At 36.2% G+C, this 9654-nt stretch overlaps 1 pseudogene; it reads right to left on the bottom strand.

Annotated features, from left to right (window-relative positions):
- Positions 1–5023: 5023 nt before the first annotated feature.
- Positions 5024–8083, bottom strand: LOC114044614 (annotated as a pseudogene).
- Positions 8084–9654: the final 1571 nt, after the last annotated feature.

Here is a 9654-nt window from a genome sequence, read left to right as displayed (position 1 = left end):
AGAGAGAGAGAGAGAGAGAGAGAGAGAGAGAGAGAGAGAGAGAGAGAGAGAGAGAGAGAGAGAGAGAGAATTGATGCCTCTTTGAAAATTAATCAGCATTTGGAGGAGAAAACTGTAAGTGCTATTTTACTATCAATGAATTGGTACCAAATATCATAGTCAATAATGAATGAAAGGACATGAATATATTCTCATGATTTAGGTGTGTATGTTATCATCTTCTTGGCTAAGATGAAATAATAATAATACTAGTAAGAGGAGATAAAGGTATTACTACCATTTTATCCGAACATAAATAGTTTGTGTTCAAAGATATAGTTATAGTTGGTCCATGTGATCCTGCAGCAATGATTATCCTGAATCATTTTAAAGCTATATCTCAAGAAAATTTCCAAAACCTTTTTGTGACAGCACAAGTCCTTTGCTAGTAGTTTTAATATGAATATGATCACAATATTGAAATGATTAATAATGAAGACTGCAACAATAATAAAATCCCATGTTCAGCTCTAGAAAGGTGATCCAGATTTTTTGTAAATCTTACCTATTAATTTACTGTTATCAGATACACCTCCTGCTTACCAGAAACTTAAAGCAGAAAAGTAGGAAGGGAAATGGATAATTTTGTTCATTGCTAAAGCTATATCTTACCAGTTGAGTTTTTGAACTCAACATTTTTATATATTTTATAAATTTAATCTTTTCTTTTTCCAGAAAGCTTCTAGTCAGTCCACACACACAAGAGAAAACACATATAATCATTAACAAAAAAAAATAACCTCTTTGACCAAATAGTGAAAAAACATTACAGCTATTTCCAAAGATAACATTTAACTGAGCTGTGCCATTATGATGAGTCACATATTGAATTTCTGTCTTTGTGAGCTACAAAACAGAAGCTAATTTTGTTGTTCTCATTTTAATTTGCTTGGCTATACGGTAAACTATTTTTTTATGTTTATGAATTAGATCTAAACTTAAAAATGAGGAATTAGAATTTGGCAGACTTCAAACTTCTGTGGGCTTTGGACATATGTGGATTGTGATGTGCTATAGAAGCTGGTTGCTTAAACTTCCTTCTTTTTTTACTTCCTGTTTGCATACTGGTGGGAAAAAAATATCCTAGTGGGTGTTAGAACAGCTTGAAATGTGTTGACCTGAGAATCATTTCTCAGTGATCTAAGCATTGGGTTGGAGTTTAAACATTTCAGTAGATTGACATCTAATATTCCTTATTAGCCCCCAGTGATCTTTTACATTTTTTTGAACTTATAAATACAAAGAGATTATTTTGCTTTAAATGAATTTGGGTTTTAGAAGGAGGGTAGAACAGTATATGGAGTACAGTGACACTGTGTTCAATATATCATCAAATACCAGCAATGGAAAGGAAAATCTAGTTTAAGATGTATTTATAAATGGTTATTTTTCTTAACTCAAAAATATAAATACTTGGGTGAGACCATAGGAGTCTGGAGAACTTGCCCCTCCTTATTTTGTACCATACCATTTCAGTTTGTGGTCCAGGTTCAGTACTGGGCACTCTGCCTCCGGAAAAGAGGAATGTTTTTTTTTTTCTCACTTTCATTGGTTCATTAACAAATCCTTGCCTCAGCATGCTGAAGATAATGCTAATCATAATAAATGAGATTATAATTTACAAGTCTAGTGTTCTCTAATACAGGAAAGTAACAAGGCAGATGACCTCTGAAGTCTCATCTATTTCAAGATCTATAACTCTATGATAACTGCATATAACATGAATTAGAAATGTGAATGGCATTTTATTCATATACATAAATAATGATGAGCAAAAATAATCACATAATGCATTAACAGAATGACTTGAATAAAATTCAATAACTGAACTTATAACTGCTGGTACAATCATCTGGGAACTTAATATTCAAACTTCAAAAGAACATAAAGAAATTTTTCAAAACTACTCATTAAAAACCTTAAACTTCACCTTGGCATTGCACTGTTCAACCAAAGAGCCAAGTTTGGATTAATCTCTTTCTTGTGGTTTCCCTCTTAAATATAGGAGCATTCCTCAATGGCAGTCAGCAGCCACTATTTTAGTAACCAAAACATACTCCTCTCATGGACACTATTGCTATTGTCACCATGCTTATGGAAGATGGAAGAATCACATTTGCAGAACTCCAGACCTTTCAAATTCAGGTCACCTGCTCAAAGAAGAAAATACAAGAGACACAAGGGCAATCAGAGATCCAGATGCAAGATTACCTAGTTGTGGTCCCTGGCACTTCCTGCCATGAATATGGTTTTATCATACCTAGCCTTCTTTGCCCATGTCTGGAATCATATCTTTCATACCTGTCACAGCCTAATAAACCCAAGCCAGAAGATGTTTCTTCTTTTAACAGATTTAATACTCCACCTTCTGCCTGTTTCTCAGGCAGGGAGAATGCTACAGGACCACTCAGGATTTTCCCTGTCATATAAAAGAAAAGTCCTTTTAGCAATAGGTCATCACATGGCCAGAAGCAGCTCCAAAGCTCCCACTTGATCAAAAAGAAATAGGCAGAGAATATTTGCAAATATGCTATACAACTCACATTACAATAGAAATATAAAACTCACTTTGAGGTGGCATCTAATGCATTTTGAGAAGAGGTATTTTAGAGGTAATGTCAAAAAGTAATGTTAAGAATTTTACTTCCATAGGGACGAGGTGAAAAGAAAATCACAAAATTATGTATGGAGGCAAGCTTTTTCTCTTATGATTTAAGATATATAATTTTAGTTATCAATCTATATTAAAATATGGACTCCAGTTAAAGTTGCAACCCTGATCACTATCCTATATGACTTACATATTATTCAATGACTAATACACAGAAGGATGCACAGTATCTCTACAGTATATCTAAAATATATCTCTAAAGTATATCTAAAATAATATCTAAATACTGTCACTCTCTTTTTATTTTTTTCCCTCATATCAGAGCCATGACCAGATGAAAATATGCTTAGGGTAAATTCATATAGGGGTTATGGTGTAAGAGTGACATTATGCTACAAAGGACAATTGGGTAGGGATACATTAACCAGAGGACATTACAGGGTGGGATAGAGTAGGGGATCACAGAGGTCAGTGGGGATGAGAGGCTATGTTGCTATGGTGCAGAGGGTCACCCAATATAATGGAGGTTAAGGGAATAGGAGAAGGAAAGTTGCATTAATCTAAAGAAATAGCCTGTATGAAGTATTGGTCCTGTAAGGCAGTTATGTCTCATCTAACCTAGATTTCCAGACAAATGTAGGGTCTTTTGCATGAGACTGCCCTAATTGGTAGAGATAATACAACCACAGCAATTTTTTTTTCCCTCTGCTTGTCTGGAATTAGACTCTAAGAAAATCTACAAACATGTGAATCCCCCAAAAGGAAGGAAGGAGCAAGGAAGGAAGGAAAAAAGAAAGGAAGAAAGAAAGAAAAAGAGAGAGAGAGAGAGAGAGAGAGAGAAAGTCTCTTCTCTTCAAAGCTCCCATAACATTTCCACTCCTCACATAAATGTACAGCTTGCTGGGGCAAGAGCTTTGGAGAAGAGACCCATGCTATTTCCAATGAATATTTGTAGCTTACAAATTCTATGTCTCTCTCCACATGTTCAGAGTCTGTCCTGAAGTAAGTCAGGAGCTATAAGTGTGTGTGTGTGTCTCTCTCTCCAAAATAAGAAATAAAGAATGTCTCTCCTCTTGAAAACTCTCATGCCAAGTCTGCCTGTCACACAGGAATTGAGTGTTGCATCAACTTTTTCTCCAAGTGGGAGAGTGTTATGCAAAATGCCAGATACTTGGCTTGAAAACCAAATTGCAAAAAATATAGTAGTAACCTTAAGGACTAAGAACTGACTTCTTCCCTCAGCCATATCTGCTCTGAGGTCTTATTCTTTGTGATGATTGCAATTACATAACCTGTATCTAACAAAATTATAAGGATTGTCTTTTACAATTGGCAATAGTCATTATGATTTTTCTTTATACTGATAATAAACCAGTCAAAATTAAATTAGCTTTTGTCCTAAACTTTATTGAAGTGCCGGTCAAGGTTGAAATGCTTTAGGACTGTGGGAATATTTTTGTGTCACCAGATGTAATTTTCCATGTATCATTTCAGGATGTAAACTGCATTGCCCCTGTTTAGCTATTCTCTTGAATATGTTATTCTCCGTAATAGTATGAACTGGAAAAAATGGAGTATTGATAACAAACATCTTTAATGCAGATAATTTTTTTTTGCTTTTTTTTAAATAAGGGTTGTATCTACAAAGAAATGAGACTAATTCAATACTTAGGAGATCAAGCTACCTGACCTAGAGTCCCATCACCTAAAGTAGACATCCTTAGCCTTTTTTTGTGTGTGTATCAAGTATCTCTTTGACAGTCTGATGAAGTCTATGGACCGCCATATCAGAATAATTTTTTTTAATTTTAAACAAGAAGTTTATTTAAACAAAAAGATGTTTGACTTGAAGGGAAAACTATCTAGGATCAATTTGTTTATAGTAATTTATCCCTACTGAGAGACAGAGATTGCCCTACATGTAACAGTTATGTACAAAAAAGTTATAAAATCGTCCTTAGTTTTATGATGATAAAAGAAAAACATTGAAATTATCCAATCAAACAACGTATGCAAGGATTTGTTGTTGTTGTTGTTGTTAAATAGTGAGAGCAAAATAACTTACTGGAATATGAAGATAAAAGTTAAATCAGCATGCCACTACTGGAGAAAAGGGATATTTTCACAGAACCAGTTTGTTTTTCCCCTCCCCATCTCCATCTGATGTTGATCAAAACATACTATTGACCATTTAGTTAAAAAAAAATGTATTATGCCTGTGCACATACACTAGTTACTTTATGTACAATAAAGGAATGGGGGAAGGGAATCAAAGAAGAGAGAAAACTATACTGCAGTAGTCAGGATGTGGATGAATCAGATCTTGGTTTTCTAATTGTGAATGGATTGTTTTCCTTGGGAGCACAGGTCTGGAGTAGAGTTGCATGTTCTCTTCTTAGTAAGCGCCTCCTGTCTGCTGCTGGAATACATCAATTGTATCTTCATCCTCCATTTCCAACTGTGCAGATGTGTCTCTTTCACTGATTGGTTGCCCATCAAATCAGAATCTGATTTGCCTCATTGAAAAACCCTGTTGTTCACAATAGGCTTTCATTAGTTTACTAAGTGGTGGGTGCCTCTTGATCTGAAATTGCACCACTGAACCATCTTGCCCTGCCACCTTCAAATAAGTATGGTCGTTGTTTTCAGTCTTGACACCTTCCTTCAGCTTTTTGTCACCATGACGAGTCCGGGAGTCTCTTCAGCCACCGCTTTCCAAAAGAGACACCAGTATGGTCCGCTCCAAGGGAATGGGGTTGGGGGGGGGGAAGCAACAGCAGCAGGAGTAGAAGCAGAAGGAGGAGGAGGAGGAGGAGGGAGGTGATCATTGGTAAGTTGGAGAGAGTAGATTCAATTTAGAAAGCAGGTAACTTTTCAATTGATAATTATAAGACTCACCTATAGCATGGATGCACTTTTTATGTGTCTTTGAGCAAGATTAGTTCTTCAGATTACTGAAGATGCCCTCCTCTTAATATATGTATATGTACACACACACATATACATACATACATATATATATATTATATATATACATACACATATATAGGAACTAATAGCATCCTTTGTGGGGGGTTCTTAACATTAATCAATTATGTTGGAATACAGTTATCAATTTTTATGTCTGTTAACATAAAATTTGATAATTATATTTTAACATAATTGATTTCCTTTGTAATTCTTACTGTTTTATTTTATACATTTAAAAATTATTCTGAGCTCCTCCTCCTCCTCCTCTTCCTCACCATCACCACCATCATCTTCCTTCTCCTCCTCCTCCTTCTGCTTCTGCTCCTGCCGCTCTGCTTCTCCCCCCAACCCCCTATCCCCCTACCCCCCTCCCTTGGAGCTGACCATCCTGGTGCCTCTTTTGTGAGGCAGCGGCTGAGGAGACCCCGGGACTAGACATGGCCGACGAAACGCTGTTGGCTGCCCTCTTCTCCTTGATATTCCTTCTCACTGGGTTCTCATGGCATCATTTTCTCCTGGTCTGACAGACCTCTCCTTCTCAGTTTGCTGGATCTTCATCCAATTCACACCTGCTAATGGATGGTGCCTTCCAAGGCTCTGTTCTGGAGCCCTCTTTTCTCCCACTGTAACACTTTGCTTGATGATCTCATAATCTCTTAGGAATTCAATTATTATCTCCATATAGATAATTGTCAGATCAATTTGTCTAGTCTTAGCCTCTCTTCTGACCTCCAGTCTAACATCTCCAGCTGCACATTAGACATTCTTAATAGGATGTCCCATAAAGATTTTAAACTCAACATGTCCAAAACTGAGCTCATTATCTTTCTCCCTGAGCCCTCCTTTCTTCCTAACTTCCCTTTTACCTTCAAGAATTGACAATCACTCAGTCTCAAAATCTAAATGGCACTCTCCCTCCCCCTAAATATCCAGTAAATTTCCAAGGATTGTTGTTTCTATTTTTTAAACTTTTTCATTTTATTAATTATGTAACAAATTATTTTATTATTTATTATAATAAATATGATCAGATTTATTATTTTATTATTTTAACTTTATTTTTAATATATATGTTCCCTTATTTCCTCTAACTCTGCCACTACCCTAGTGCAGAGGCTCTCCACATATTTTATGAGGCAGTGACACTGGCCTCCATGCTGTTCCTTGAACAGGACAATCTCCCAACTTTGAGCATTTTCACTGGCTTTCTTCCATGCCTACAACTCTCTCCCTCCTAATTTCCACCCTTAGGTTCTCTTGGCCTCTTTCTAGTCTTGGCTAAATTCATCTTTTCTAAAGAAGACTTCGAGTTCTTCTTAATGTTAGCACCTTCTTCTTAGATCATTCCCAATTTATCCTGCATATATACTGTTTGTACATAATCCTTTGTATATTTTCTCCTCCATTACACTGTAAACTCCTTGAGAACAGGGATTGTCATTGTTTTACTTTGGCTTTGTCTTCCTCTGCTTCTCCAGTACTTAGCACAACACCTGGCATAGGGTAGGTACTTAATAAATGCTTAGTTTACTTTTAACACTGAGTGATAACCATTTTATGCACTATTATGAAAACATATACTAGAGACAGAAAGGACCTCAGAAGTAATCTAGTCCAACTCCCTCATTTTACAATGATAAAACTGAGACTCAGGGAGGCTAAGTGACTTGCACAAAAGTTACAGATCCAGGGGAATTTGAACCCAGGTCCCCTGAGTCTTAAGACCCATGATAATTTTGCTGTACCACACTGCCTCCAGGAATAGCAACTTTTCTTTCTATTTATGAACCTGTTTTAAAGTGTTTTCATGCATGATAATCAATGTAATATTAATTAAATGATACATTATACTTAGAAATATATAGACAGTTAAAGTCAAAGCCTACTCCCATCAAATTGGAACCTGAGATTTCTAGGTATATCCATAAATTTTGAGAAAAATAAATATTGTGTATTATTGTTAGGGTCCTTTAAAATGAAAGACTGCCCTGATGAAGTGAAAAGCAGGAAGAAGGAATGGTCTGCTGGTTGATTCAGGTCCAAGTAGCTTAGATGATATAAAGATGGTCTCTTTGAGAAGGATTCTAGTGAGTGTTTGTTGTCACCATAGATCTTCCATTCCAGCAACTCTCTAGGATGTTGGAGCAAATCCATGCATCTGGTCTGAGGTTAGATTTGGCTAATTGTGTCTGTCCTCAGTTACACTATGTTTTGATTTCTGTAGTTATGTTCCAAAGGTTAACAAAGTCCTTTTCATAAAAACGTGACAAGTTGTCCTTGTATGACACACCCATGTTTTAAACAACAACTAAAAATGATCCTGTTCCCACTTAGTAAATTTTCATTGAGGAGAATATAATTAAATGTTTTCTAAATTGAAATTGAAAACTTTCATGCTTCCTGTGATAGCTTTGTGTTTTTTTGAAGGACACAAGAAGTATGACAGGACATACCTGTCGCCATTGAATACCTACATTTACATATGGTAGTAGATTAGCATTTACTTTACCAAAGATTTACATAAGGATTGAGATTGGAGAGTAATTACTTAACATGAATTTGCATCTTCTATTATTAAATTTTTTTTGTTGTTGTTTGTTTGTTATTGAATTCTTAATGATATTTTAATTGTCTTCATAGAACCACAATTTTAGCAGTAGTAGGGATCTTAGAGACCTTCTAATCCAACCCCTGCCTTTTACAGATGAGAATATGAATGGAGGTTTGGTTAGGTTATGTAACTTTCCTAAGGTAACACAGGTAGCAAACGGCAGAAGCAGGCTTTCAACCCAGTTGCTTTAGACTCCACTCCTCTAACTGATTCCAGGTGACTTGAAACCACAGTTTTTAAGTGAGATCGGTTTCTCTCACCTGTAAGATGATGAGTAAAGCTAACAAACCAAGGTCTTTTATAAATTTTGTTTTTAACATTACTAAATTTAACAGAGTGTTCTAACTTAGAGGTCATTCTTGGCTTTGTTTTAAAATTTTTAGTTTACACAAGCACAAAGATTGCCATGTTTTGGAAGAAATCTAGTCTTATGTAGTTTTAAGACAACATGATTTTATTATTTTGTGTAGTACTCCATTCAGCAGTCTAAAACATTTGATTTGCCCGAATATCAAGAGGCAACTTCTGCCAAAGGGGTTGTTGGCTAAAGTTGTTGCTTATTATCATAGGGGTCCAAACTCTCTCTCAAAGCAGTCATCATTCATTATGTTATGCTCCATTCTAACATCTCCATTCTTTGGGGTTTGGTTTTGAAGTCAGAGACGCTTTTGCTCCAAAGATAATAGAAGTTACAGCCCTGGCTGGAATGGGAAAGCAGGAGATGGGGCTCAGCCATCTGAGCCAGGAAGCTGTTATTGTGAGGAGATTTGTTGAATAAATCAAATGAGAGTTATCAGGAACTGTGTTGCTGCTCTAAGTGTTTCTGGTAATGCAACCATTTCCAGCCAAGCTCCCATTAAAAAGGAGGAGGGAATAGAGGAGAGAGAACTTTGCAAACTCATCTGCTTCTCCAAATAGAACTCTTGCAATTTATGAAATAGGTTTATCCCCACGCATTGAAATGAATTGCAATGAATTGAATCATTGGACTCTGTCATATGAAGCAAAGCACGGACACTCAGGTTAACCCTGGGCAAAATTGTAAAGTAGCTATTGTTACTCTTGAGCTTTCCTGATACTCTTTCTGTTTGCTACACTGCTTTTTAAAAATAGCACCCCTCTTAACACAGCTGGGCAGTCGAATTCTTTCAAGCTACCTCCCTTAGTTGTCCAGGGACTCTCAATGTGGTTCTTCTCCTAGAAATGTCCTTTTTGGGAATCACCTCTTTCCCCATACCCTATTAAAACTAATCTTACCCCACTAATTAATATGATTTATCAGATAATGCTTTAGTAATAATGTTTAATAATGTTCCTCTCACAGAAAACTTTTTAAAAAAAGAGAAAGAGAGAAGTGGAGAGAGAGACAAAGAGACAGAGAGAGAGAGAGAGAGAGAGAGAGAGAGAGAGAGAGAGAGAGAGA

The sequence above is a fragment of the Vombatus ursinus genome, unplaced genomic scaffold (assembly GCF_900497805.2).
Source record: "Vombatus ursinus unplaced genomic scaffold, bare-nosed wombat genome assembly UNPS02014774.1, whole genome shotgun sequence".
Taxonomy (NCBI): Eukaryota; Metazoa; Chordata; class Mammalia; order Diprotodontia; family Vombatidae; genus Vombatus; species Vombatus ursinus.
The sequence above is the reverse complement of the archived record's forward strand: the minus strand, read 5'-3'. Positions and strand labels throughout refer to the sequence as shown.